The sequence below is a fragment of the Taeniopygia guttata genome, chromosome Z (genome assembly GCF_048771995.1).
Source record: "Taeniopygia guttata chromosome Z, bTaeGut7.mat, whole genome shotgun sequence".
NCBI lineage: Eukaryota > Metazoa > Chordata > Aves > Passeriformes > Estrildidae > Taeniopygia > Taeniopygia guttata.
In genome coordinates this window covers 23,723,695-23,736,550 of record NC_133063.1, presented here as the reverse complement: position 1 = coordinate 23,736,550, position 12,856 = coordinate 23,723,695, and positions in this window count along the sequence as shown.

Genomic DNA, 12,856 nt, shown 5'->3' with positions numbered 1-12,856 from the left:
CTGAGCTGAACAGTCCTAACTCTCAGCCTTTCCTCTTCAGAGAAACGCTCCAGTCTCTTCATTATGCTTGCATCCCTTCATTGGTCTCTCTCCAGTATGTCCAGTATGTATGGAGAACCCAGTACTGGACAGAGTACTCCTGATTCAGCCTCACCAGCGTTGAGTAGACAGAATGGACCACCTCCCTCACCCTGCTGGCAACACAACTCCTTTTCCAGCCCAAGGAGCTTGTTCAGTGCAAGGACGCATTGCTGACTCATGCCATCACTCAATCCAATTTATACCATAATGAGAAATTTCTTAAAGAGAAAAGAAGAAAATTAAAGACATTTCTAGGGTATTGATTGACACTATTTATGTTAAGAAATGGAGGTGTTGTGAAAAAAACAGTCACTTTTGCGAACAATAATACTTGCAAATAGTTATTTAGGACTTTCTTTCACACCTCTCATCAACAACTTCCTTACTCAGATAACCATCATTTCTCTGAAAAGAAAATTTATTCTTCTACAGAATTAATGAATTGCAAGAAAATATATTTCAGTCCATAATACACAAAACAGCTTAATGGATGCAGTGGAAATGCAAAGTCTGACATCACTTGAGGGGAAAGAAAAATGAGATACAACTCTTCTTTCCTTTTACACTTTACACTTACTGACAACTGAAATCTCACTGTAAGTCTGAGCCATGCATCCCACTTTTCAGTCTTTCCCACTCCTGTCCCATCCCTGGAGCAGTAAGTGGGTTTGTGTCCGAACTTTGTGCTGTGTAATAAAGACAGGATTATTGTGACAGCTCCTTATACACTTCAAATTGAAAAAAAATGTTGATGAATTAGTCCTCAAACCTTCACAACTGATAGCAGGCAGACATCCCTTTCCTTCTCACCTGTGATGTCAAAATTGCAGGCACATCTTGATATGCGAGGTGGTTGGCCTGCAAGTCTTGTCAGTTCACCTCCAGCCCTTCTCAAGAATTTATTTTTGCACCCTGAGGTCCCCTCTGTGCTCCACCAGTCCCTGCTCCACCACACATCAATGCTCCTTCAGCACTCGAAGAGCAGGAGTTGCTTCAACAGGGGAAAACTCTCTGATTTTTATGTATGAGGTGGTAGGTAAGTGGGCCAAGCAGCAGTGTTCAAGCCAATAAGAGGTTAAATTTCAAGGAGTTGGGGACCAAAACTTTAATAAATCTCTTACAGCAAAACTAAGCTGTTATATTTTAGAATTTTTTACACAAATGTAAAACTTAACATTAAAAAAATATAAGAAATGTTAATCCTAGTGATATAAATCGTATCTTTTATTAGTGGTGTTTTTCAATACCTTTGGCACCCATAATTTCAAAAGATAAATATTTATTATATAGAATTACTTTAGAGTAAAGCTATACATTCTTGTAGTGAGTTAGCTGCAGCAATTTTCCATTCTAAGGAATAAAACCAGAGGGCTACGACACACATTTAAAACCTCTCTAACTAGAACTAAGAAAAACTAAGGTTTTTCTGAAAACCTCAAACTACCAAATAATGTGTGTGTACATGCGGAAAGAAAACCAAGTTAAATAAAAAATAAATGCTATGACAGTGCTTTTAAATTCAGATTTTATTCTTCATCCTAATATCCTCACTCTCCTGGGTGAGATTAAATTTTCCATTATGTACTGTGATGTTGTTTCCTGATCAAAAGTGGATACAGAAAACTGGATCTGTCCCATCTGATCTGCACCAGACAAAATACATTCCTACAAAGGGCTTGTGTGATATATTCAGATGGAAAGATTTTAATTTCTCATCCATATGTGCCCAGAAGACTCTTTCTTTTGTTCTTCTTTATGACAATATGCCACACACATTTGCCATAGAAATTCAAAATTCAAGAATGATTCCATAATTAGGAACATTTAAGAATGCAGAATAATTAAAAACATACAGTTTTATTTGATAATAATTTTGACTTTTGAAAAAGAAACTGATGTATGTATGTATCTGCTTTACACCTTCATATGCAAGCAGATGCATCTCCATGTTTGTCTGTGTAGGTAGCTTTATTTTGCACAGGTGTATGTATCAAGAAAAAGAATGGTGACTAATTTTTTAAAAGTTTTCAATACTTTGGCACTATATTCCAGTAGTATCAGCCCTTCAGTGGTGTCTTAGTGACAGTACTGCCATGCAAATGGAAAGATTTTAATTTGGTTGGTCACCTACATTGCAGCTGTGGTGTCAGGCTTAATCACGGCTCACATTTCAACAGCCTTTCTTACCCTAGGCCAGGGCTAAGCAGGAACATTTAGTTCTCTTGATAATTTTTAAGCATAAGACTCTTTACACTGGAGATGAGGCTAACCTCCTAAATCATTACTTTCAGGACTTTTACAGGTTTTGAAAATCCTTTCTTTACAATATAAGGTCTGTTTCAGTTAATTCTGACCAAAATTTTCATGTTTATTATGAGTTTCTCTATGGAGTCTATTAAATTAGTATTTCACTCCCTCAGAAATTTGAAAGACCATATTTTCACACTATTTATTTGACAAGTGTATTAATGTGCTCTGGTCTGAAAGCAAAACCAGTGAGAGACTCCAAGTCAGAAATACAATTTATTGGGAAAAGGGAGAAAAAAAACCAATAAAATACGTGCAATAATTCAAAAGAAAAAACTACTGACAAAGTCAAAATATAACCTGACACCTTTTAGGTCAGGATGTTGGTAGCAGTCTAAATTTGAATGGCTGCAGCCCTCCTGGAGTGGCAGATGTGGTTTGTTGGAGCAGTGATCCTGTAGAAGCGTAGTCTTCCTCTGAAGGTCCAGTCGAAAGACCCAGCTGTTCCTCTGGGAATCCAGTGGAAAGGCTGACTCTGGTGTCCCAAAATCTCACACTATATCCAGTTAGGAATGTTTGGCTCATCCCTCTGGATGGAGCATCTGACAAAGGGATGCTGTAACTTTTATCAGTCATGCAGTGACATGCAATAAGCCATGAACAGCAGATATCTCCCCAGAGGGAGGATTGGTTTCTGGAAGAGATAAAGAAAATTGCCCAATTAACAGAAGATAACTGCCCCACCTCTAACAGATGGCAAATAGCATACATCTTGCCTGGCAATCTAGGACATAATATTTTGAGGACAAATTTAAGCCATAGTTTAAGTAATTCTCAAAAAATTATGAAGGAGAACTATGTCAAATGGGTGCTATGTCCTATCATCTGGTCATCATTCAGTGTCTTAATCACTATTAAGTCTTCTGGTGAGTCATAATGGCCTGAATCCAGCAATCAATAGAATTATTCAGGTGCTCAAAACTGTGCACAAGATGAAATACATTGCCAGATCAAAGGGTCAATTTCCTTACCAATTTATGGACAGAATATTAGGGAAGTCAAGGAGAAATTAAAAGCTTCTTGAAAAGATGTAATATGTGTGATTCTGAGTGTGATATGGTAATTGATCCTGAATCATTAAGAGTAGGAAAATGTCACAGCCTAAATTCACCGTGGTAGTAGAACTACTGCTTGAGATTTTTTTTTTTTTCTCTCTTCTACTGTGCTCAGTGAACTCTCTGCTACAATTTCAGATATACATAGTACTCTTACACTCTGAGGGAACAATTAAACTATGCAATTTGTAATCCCCACATAACTGGTACAAATCTCCATCTTTTTATTTTGGAAAGTTGTGGTAATTAATTTTGTAATAAAAAAATTATTAATTGATCGTGATTGCTGCAAGTTAGCGTCAGAGACTCATATGAATGGCATAGACATGAAATGGAAACCAAATTGCTGCACAATAATACAGCAATAGATATGGCTGCACTCTTCCTCCCAGTGTTGCTGGGAAAACTGCAGAATGTGGAAAAAAAAGTCCTCTAACAACTGTTCCAGCCTTGCCAGCTTCACTATCATATGGATTTTTTTTTCCTGAGCTCAAAACAATGAGATATTGCCAGGATTTTCTTTTTAATCATTATGAAGTTCTGCTGAAACTTAATTGAATCTCATCAATTTTCAGGTAAAATAATATAAGCACTATGAAAAGGAAAAGGGAAGAAGATAGTTATTGTTTTTGCACAAATATAATTAAGTGTCTTTTCTCCCTTGTGAAATACAGACTACTATTTTGCTTAGTTTTGACTTTTAAATGGATGGTTTCGACATTCTCAGGGAAATTACTTTAGAAATTAATCACCCTGAGCAAAAGTTACACAACAAACTGAATTACTTTTACTTCAAAATAATAATGATAATAACAATGATAATTATGATAATGATTAATTAAAATAATGTGCTGATTATGATCACTGTAACTTACCAGTAAACATCAAGAAAAATAAGTCGATTTTGGGATAGGTTTGTTGATAAAGGTATGGTTTGTTGCAGAGAAAAAAAAATCCACAATTGTAAACTAGGTAATATTTGATGATATTGTAATGATAAATAAATTTGGAAAGTGTTATTTTTTTTATTTTCCTGGCTACCAATTAAATAAAGAGAATGTTTGCAAAGACTAAAGAGATTAAACTATTTATCTGTAGCTAAGAAGCTCAAAATAAAGTAATTTAGATTATGCACCTTGTTGATTAATTACCACCAGGCTAAAAAAAAATTGAGTGATTGGTGAGGTATCCTTTTTCTTCATTTTTTTTTCCTCTTGAACTTGCTTGTACTTTATTTGTTGTTAATAAAAAGTCAGATATATGTGTTAAAATAGCATTGTCAAGAAAAGTACTGCACTGAAATGAGATTTTAGCAACTAAGAAATATTTTTCTTATTCTGATTCTTTCACTAAAATCAAATTAATGTTTTTGAGCTGAAGTCAACCAAGATAGGCAACACCTGAGCACTGCTGCTGAGACTAAGGGGTCAAAGCTCTAAAGAAAATTACCCTACAGATTATTATGGCTAAGAACATGTAGTGGCTTTTTCAGTCAAATTTAACCATGAGTTGAAGTTTAGTAAAAATATGAAACTGTTAATGAAAATATAAATTAAATGCTGCTGGGTATATTTCATTTTAAATTATTCAATTAAAAAAAAAAAAAAAAGCAAATTTTCTTTTGTGATATTTTCAACATGAAAGTCAATATTATGAGATGGCATGAAGTTATAAATACCAAATGAAGTATGGAACTAGGAAGTTTAGGAAAACATTCTCCTTGTGATTTTAATGTAGAATAGCACCTGCATGTAGGTTTCTGTTATTGTAGTCTTATCCATTATTATCTTATGAATTTATCATTTTAAAATAATACATATGCAGAGATCTTTGCTATAAAATTCTGAGATGAGATTAGCTCCATTCTGTTGATGTATATATGAAGCTTTTGATGAATTTTATATGATAAATGTCTTGGCAAAGTTTGGTTCAAAACATTTTAAATAATTTTAAGCAATTCAAGTGATGTCTCATTATATTAACAATATTACCAAATATTGAGTTATTGGAAGGCTTCTAAGGGATTATTCATGTTAATTATCCTTTGTCAAACATGAAGTGCTGGCTTAGTGCAATTTTACAGAGAAAAGGCAACATACAAACAATGACATGTTTATCACATTATTCAGTGGAGAAAGCAAAATATGTGGCAGGTTTAGAGTGTAGAAGTGAATGCAGAGAAAAATAGTGAGCAAAAGGTAGTACAAGATACAAGACATCAGGAAAAAAAAGAAAAATAGCAAAACCTGAGGAAGATACACAAACATGGGGAGGGTTTTTTTCTGCTTTTTGTTTTTTGGTTTGTTTTTTTTATTGATATGTTGTGGATCTTTGTTAATATTTCCACATACAAATCAGACACATGTATGTTTACAAGACCTTATAGGAATCATTTCAACCTATTGGTTTCCATTATGTGGACACAAAATAATGTAAAAAAGTACACATAATCAAAACAAATATATGCATGTAATTACAGAAGTTATACATGCTTTCAGAAAAGGAAATTCATGTTTAGTGGACTTATGCATCCAAGATAAATAATGTGATCTCATTGCTCTGTATAGTTGAAAATGTTGAAAGTGGTGACATTTACATAATCAGAACAGAGCAAACAGTAACCCATCATTGGGAAAGAGAGTGATTTTATGCATGATGGTATCGGTTGTAAGAAAATATTGTACTGAATTACATATCTGAAAACATGTGCCAGAGGTGATATCTTTTATGTTACTGAAAGGAATCTTCTTTTTCTCCTGTTAGATGTTTTTCATCATTCACAAGATGGTAATAATCTTGGTGCAGCTGGTAAACAATTCACAGTTTTCAAGTAGTGCAAAACATTCATAAAATTATATATTGTGCCCTTTTTTTTTAATTAGCAAATGTCCTTTATTATTTTAGTTCCTTTTTCTTTAAATGTAAATATATAAAACTGGATGTGGTTGCAAAAGAGCATGATTTTAAGAAACTTTAAATACCTCAGGCTCTTTCTGACTTCTGAAAATTACATTATTATTTTGAATGTATGATCCTAAGCATCTGACTTTGGAAATCTGCACTTAAATAAATAAGATTTAGTATGTGTTATGCTTGAATTCCAAATTATTATTCTGAATAAAATGGCATCTTATGATGTGAGTATCTGTCCTTTACAAAGATGCTTCCAAGCTTTAAGATTTCATATGTCCTATTAGAATAAGCATGTACAATTTTTTGCACAACAGTTTTGGTATGACTAATATATATGAACCATATGCTTCTACATGTAAATGGATGACAATTGCAAAATTTATTCATGGCCCTTTAATTTTTGTACCTGTAATTTCAAGCTGAACTTTGGAAAAAAAATTATGTCTAAATTTAACCCTTGCAGCACAACAAATCACTCAAGCATGATCCTCTAATATTGTTGCATCCCAAGACATAGATGAGGATGCTAAGACTGGGATGCCCTGGGAAGACACACACTTCTAGGACAGGGTGAACCCAAAAAGATGCCAGATGCTATATGTTAATATCCAAGTTAATATCCCTCCCTGTTCTCCTCTGCAGTTCTAGACTGTTCCCCGCTTCTGCTTTCCCCATTGGTTCCCATTCCTTGCAGCTCCTCTCCTGAATCCCAGTCGGTTATTCCCTTGTAATCCCGCCTCTGTACCGCTCCTGTTTCCTTTACCCACTGGGCCTCAGACCCAATGCTCTGACTCCCTTGTCCCATATGTAATACTGGACCCTCCTGTACTTCTTGTTCTTTGTCCCTGGATCTCTTAGGTGTATAGGTGAAATAAACTACCACTGGAACTCCACACAAAGGACCCCTGCTGCCTGTTTTATCCTGATGATAATTATAAACCACGACGCAGCATGAGCATCTGGTGCTCTGTCCTTCCTCAAAGACGCTCTCGGAAAGGTGGTGGCTTTCAGCAGCATAATAACACTCAAAAATGCACAAAAAGCAACTGTAATATTTATTACCTGAATACTGATGAATTTTCCTCATCTGCTACTAACACTGCCCAATTTGGTATGTCTTGCCTGCTGACAAAGTCCCACTGAGTTGATGAAGAGAAGTCATTTTATGTCAGTGGGGCTGTCAGGGTCTTCTGGTGAGACCCCAACACTGTGTAAGTCCTTGTTCCCCTAGTCTGGCCAAAGAAAAGGTCTGGAATGCATATGATTGTGCTTTCAGGGTTGCTTATTTCTCCTTATCTGTCCAACACCATGTCCTATCTGGTACTAGAGACCTGACTTATCCATCAGCATCTACTTCTTTGCTTTGCTTGTGTGCCCCTGATGGCTTATGTCTGTAACATGGAGTAACTGCAGGCTTCAACGAGCAACTTAATCTCTTGTTTCACCTTCTCCTCCTCCTCCTTGTTTTGGTATTTTGCCTTTATCTTCTCTCCACAAAACCATGACATCAGCTTCAATCAAAATGCCATGTGGTTGCATGGCTGTCCAGTATAGTTATCTGATGCTAAAATTCTCTTTCAAATTCTTTCCTGGGTACTAAAATATCTCTGTCTACTCTGTCTTCACAGTGTCTTGCTTCAGGGATTCACTGTTCTACTATGCAGAGAGTTGCTACCAGCCTAGCAACTACCTTCAAAACATGTTCAAAGTGCTGCTTCAGAAAACTTCTAATATGCAAAAAGAATACACATGACAATCCTTCCTGGAGGGCTTCTTCAGTTCTCCATGCTTTTTTTCCCCTACACTTTCATGCCCTAGCATCTGCCCACTCCACTAATCACACATATACCAATGGGCCACAGTTTTTTGTTGTGCCTTATGCTCATTATTTGCTCACCTGACTTCCTTAGACCTTCTTGAGACTGTCACCAGGGATGAGTTCCTCTGCTTCTACCCTTCATTTTCACTTTCCCACTGTCTTCTTAGAGAGGAGAATGCTCCTCTCCTGGGAAAGGTGAGAGATAACTACCCATAGATGAAGTACTCAGAGGTACGTGTATTAGAGCTGAGTCCTTCTTACAGAAATTATGCCCCTCTTTACAATGCCAAAAGAAATTTACTGCTCTCCACTATTAAGCTGTGAAGTGCAAACAAACAGGCATTTGGCTAAGATTCAGATTGATAATCCTGTCCATATATCATCACATCAATCCAGGGGCAGTCTGCTCCATTAGGATTTTACTAAATCACACAAAAATTTTACAAATTAGCAAATCCACATGACTGTACAAGATGTAATTAGTTATAAAGCTCACAAGTAAAATGCTTTGCATATAGGTGTCTTCTGATTAGTCAGGTAAGTTGACCTGGGACATAGACCTACCAGGAGTGATTTAAAGAAAAGTTCATCATTCTTTGGCAGTCTGGAAATTGTCTGACACAGAGCCTAAGAGCCCACATACAATTAAAACACATCTACAGGTCTTCTGCTGGCTTTGGACAAGGATGGATTGCTGTGAGTAAAGTGGGGAACATCAAGATCGGTTTTGTTCACCCTTAGAGAAAAATGAAGAATGAAGAAACTGCTTTAGGACAGACATAATTTATATTAAACAAAAGGAAGGATCATTACAGTTTGTTGCTGCAAAGTTCCAGGACTCACATCCAAATGAGGTTTCTAGATGTGGAGCTATAAAATACTAGTCTGTGAATGAAGATAAGACTTCTCCCTCAGTGTAAGAACACATATAACTACATAAACCTGCAGAGATGCAAATACAAAACATATCCATATGTGTGAGTTATGTGTTGATCTGAACTCATATACTTACATACTCATATAGACAGATGCACATATACACACAAACATATTTCTGCTCATTGCTGATATATTATTTCATTATTTCAAAGAACATAATTAATCTAGTAGTTTTGAATTAATCTATTAACTTTTGAAAGTTTTTACACTCTAATAATACACATATAGATCTCCTTGGCACAGTGTCCATGGACACTGTGCTTGCTTAGAGCCTATAAATTCTAAGAAAAAGCATTTTTACTTTCTTTCTGCCTCTGAATCAGCATTAACATCACAAAGTTCAACAGGATCAAGAGCAAGGTAAGGGTCTTACCTTGGGTCAAGGTAATCCTCAATATCTATACAGTCTGGAGGATGTACAGACTAAGAGCAGTCCTGCAGGCACTTGGGATCTGGGAGTTGAGAATCTGGTCATAATGAACACTTTCAGCACAGGAGGTATTGCAACCAAGGCTGATTTCGTGGTTTGCCCATGTACTTTGCCCTCATGTACCTCTCAGAGTACTGTGTTTAGTTCAGCACAGGAGCAGTGGGTCTGGAGAAGAGCAGTTTAAATGATCAGAGGGCTGGAGCACCCCACCTATAGAGATTAGGCTGAAGGAGTTTGGATTGTTCAGCCTACAAGAGTGAAAGCTGTGTGAAGACTTTACTATAGCCTTCCTTATATAAATACTATAGCCTTACTGCTATAGTATTTAAGGAAGGATTATAACAAAAAGAGGTAGAGAGTTCTCTGACATGATCTGTAGTAATAAGACAAGAGGGACTGGTTTTAAAATAAAAGAGCTTTTATGAAAGGAATGGTGAGACATTGGAACAAGTTGTTCAAAGAAGTTGCGGATACATGATAATTTGCAGTGTCCAAAGTCAGGTTAAATAAGGCTTTGAGCAATATGATATAGTGAAAAATGTAAATACATGGATTATGTGATATTTAAGTGCTCATATGCATCAAAATAATTTTGTGGGTTTATTGTCTTTTTAAAAATTACCAGATATCTAGAAAATGAGATTTCACTTTAAACCTGAAAATATTTCTAATGTCTTTGATATGTGACTTCTGTGTTTTTGACTATTTTCATTGGTCCGTTGGTGTACTGTTGTTCATACCTTCTTTTTCTCACCTCTCATTACTTCTATATTTTCTTTGGCAATGTGTGAAAGAAAATGTGAAAAACCAATTTGTTAGTCATTGTACAAAAAGGAAACAAATAGTAAAAATTTTATAGATGTTTTTGATAAAATACTAAAGAATGTGAAAGCATAAGACTACATCTGTACTACATAATAAGTTCTTTCTCAACACGTTAGTGTCCTGAAGCAGGGTTTTGCATAAGAGTTGGAAGCTATTTCTTTTTTAAGGAAATCTTTTGGAATCTTACTGTCTCAAAAAAGTTTCTGGCAGAACTATGTTGATGTATACAAAGCAGAAGCTACACTTGGATTAGACAGTTACTGAATTGAGCTTGCTTCTTTTAATTTAGTACATGTACTCTTACACTACAATGTGAACAAAGACTCAGAGGTGAGATGCTAAAGCTTTGGACAGGAGTCCACAGTACAGCCAGTGCCACTCCATCTCGTCTGTGCAAGAGTTCCTGGTATGGCTGAGGGCTGCTCCGCTGCCCAGCTTGTTTCATAAAGGTCAAGGGCTCATGGGAATTTTTGAGATCATTCGTGAGGCAGGAAAAGTACACCATCACACACAATACTTTGTGGTTTGTTGATTTTAAAATTGTGGTTGCTTGGGTTTTGGTTTTTTGGGGATTTTTTGTTTGTTTGTTTGCTTGCTTGCTTGCTTGCTTGCTGTGTTTGATGTTTTGGATGCTTTTTAGGTATTTTGCCTTTTTTAAAAGTATTGCAGTTGCTAATCTTAGTAAGAATAAAATGGATATTGGATACAAGACAACTTTAAAGTAGTATATCTCTGTAGGTTAGATGACACTTGCTTTTGTTCTTGGCAAAAACCTCACATAACTTTCTGAGGTTGCATTTTTAGGAGGAACAATACAAATATGTTTGAATATGAAACCCCCTCCATTAATCTTTGCACCTTGATTTCCCTGAGAAGAACTACAAATCATTACATTGTACTGCTGCTGTAGCATCCCGTGAACTCTCCTGCCTGTCAATTCTCAAGTCCTCAAGCCCTTGCAACAGCAGTAACTACTCCCCACAGAGTCAGTCCTCCTGGGGGGAAAAGCAGACTCCCAAACGGATTTCTGTGGCACAACTTCCACTGGTTTCTCCTCTCCCTGTCCCAGGACTGGATTGGTATCCCTGGTGGCCACCCCCCTTCCCCTGGAGATCAAACGCCTCTGCCCAGCACTTGGCTCTGTCCCCCACCCCTTCCCCTTCTCAAGCTGTCTCCTCCACGTGGTTCTCCTCTTTTACCTCACTGGGTTCCCCTCCGCCACATGTGATATCCTCCATTGGAATAAAACCCTGTAAAAAGAGCCTTTCTTGCCTCTCTCGCTGAGCCAGCTGCAGTGAGTGTTGAGTGAGGGTCTGACTGTGTTGCCTGAAGGTTTAACTCAACTTGCTTTTCTACAGGAGAGGCTTGTTGGGAACAGGTATTAGGCAGCAGCACCCACTACTCCAACACCCACAATTTTAGCTGCTATTCATGAATTTAAGGTATATAACTCATCATAGAATGGTTCCTTATGCATACCTGTCACTCTGGATGACAATAATTCAATACCATAAACAAACAGAGAAAATTAAGTGAAAAAAAATATAGATTATTTACAGGAATTTTAAAGGACTACCATATGCCATCTTTAACTCAAATTAGAGAATATTACTTCTTAACAATTTTTTTTCTTATCACAGAAAACCATTCTTTGGTTTATTTTTGAAAATAAATTTGTTGATCTTACTACTCAAAGATTAAAAATTCCCCAAAATGGAGCTGGGCTAGTTTTTGATCCAAGAAATGTGACACTAAATGGAAATGTTTGTTATTTTCCTTTGCAAAAGTCTTTCACTTGACATTGCCAGAGAAAAATTCACTGACTTGCACTACAGGCTAAATGTGACTTGAGAAGTATTTATTTAATTCAGGAGCATTTTCAAACATTCTCCCTTGATAATAGCTCTGCATGTGTGCAAGAGCTGTGTAGAACATGGAGTCTGCAAACGATACCTTAGGAAAAGCTAACAGTGAGTGACAGACAAGAGGTGGACCATGGGAGCTTCCCTTCATCTCTGTGGTCAGTGATATGCAATCAGCTCCATCAAGAAACAACTACATGTCATTACAAATACCAGTTTATTAATAATTATTACCCAGTTTATTAATTCTGGGCAGTACTTCCCAATCACTTAAATGTAAGTAAAGCCTGGACATGATTTGATTGATGGTTAGAGGTGGTTGTTCAAATGTCATGCATCACAGACATACTGTGTATCTTGGGAGGCAGTCAGTAGGGACTATCTATTTTAATCCTTTATTTTGCACACAAATATGCCCTTGGAGTTTCTCCTGCTGACTCAATGATGCTAACTGACATCTTAAGATTTCTACATGCCATGCCTCTCTGCCTAATCCTCAAGCCATATCTGTGCCTCCTGGAAGTCATAAGCAGACCAAGGACACTGTTTTAACAGTTTAAACAGTCTATGGGAGTCTTTTATGTACATTAGTCTCTTTACAATATGATCTGCTCAAAAACTTGAT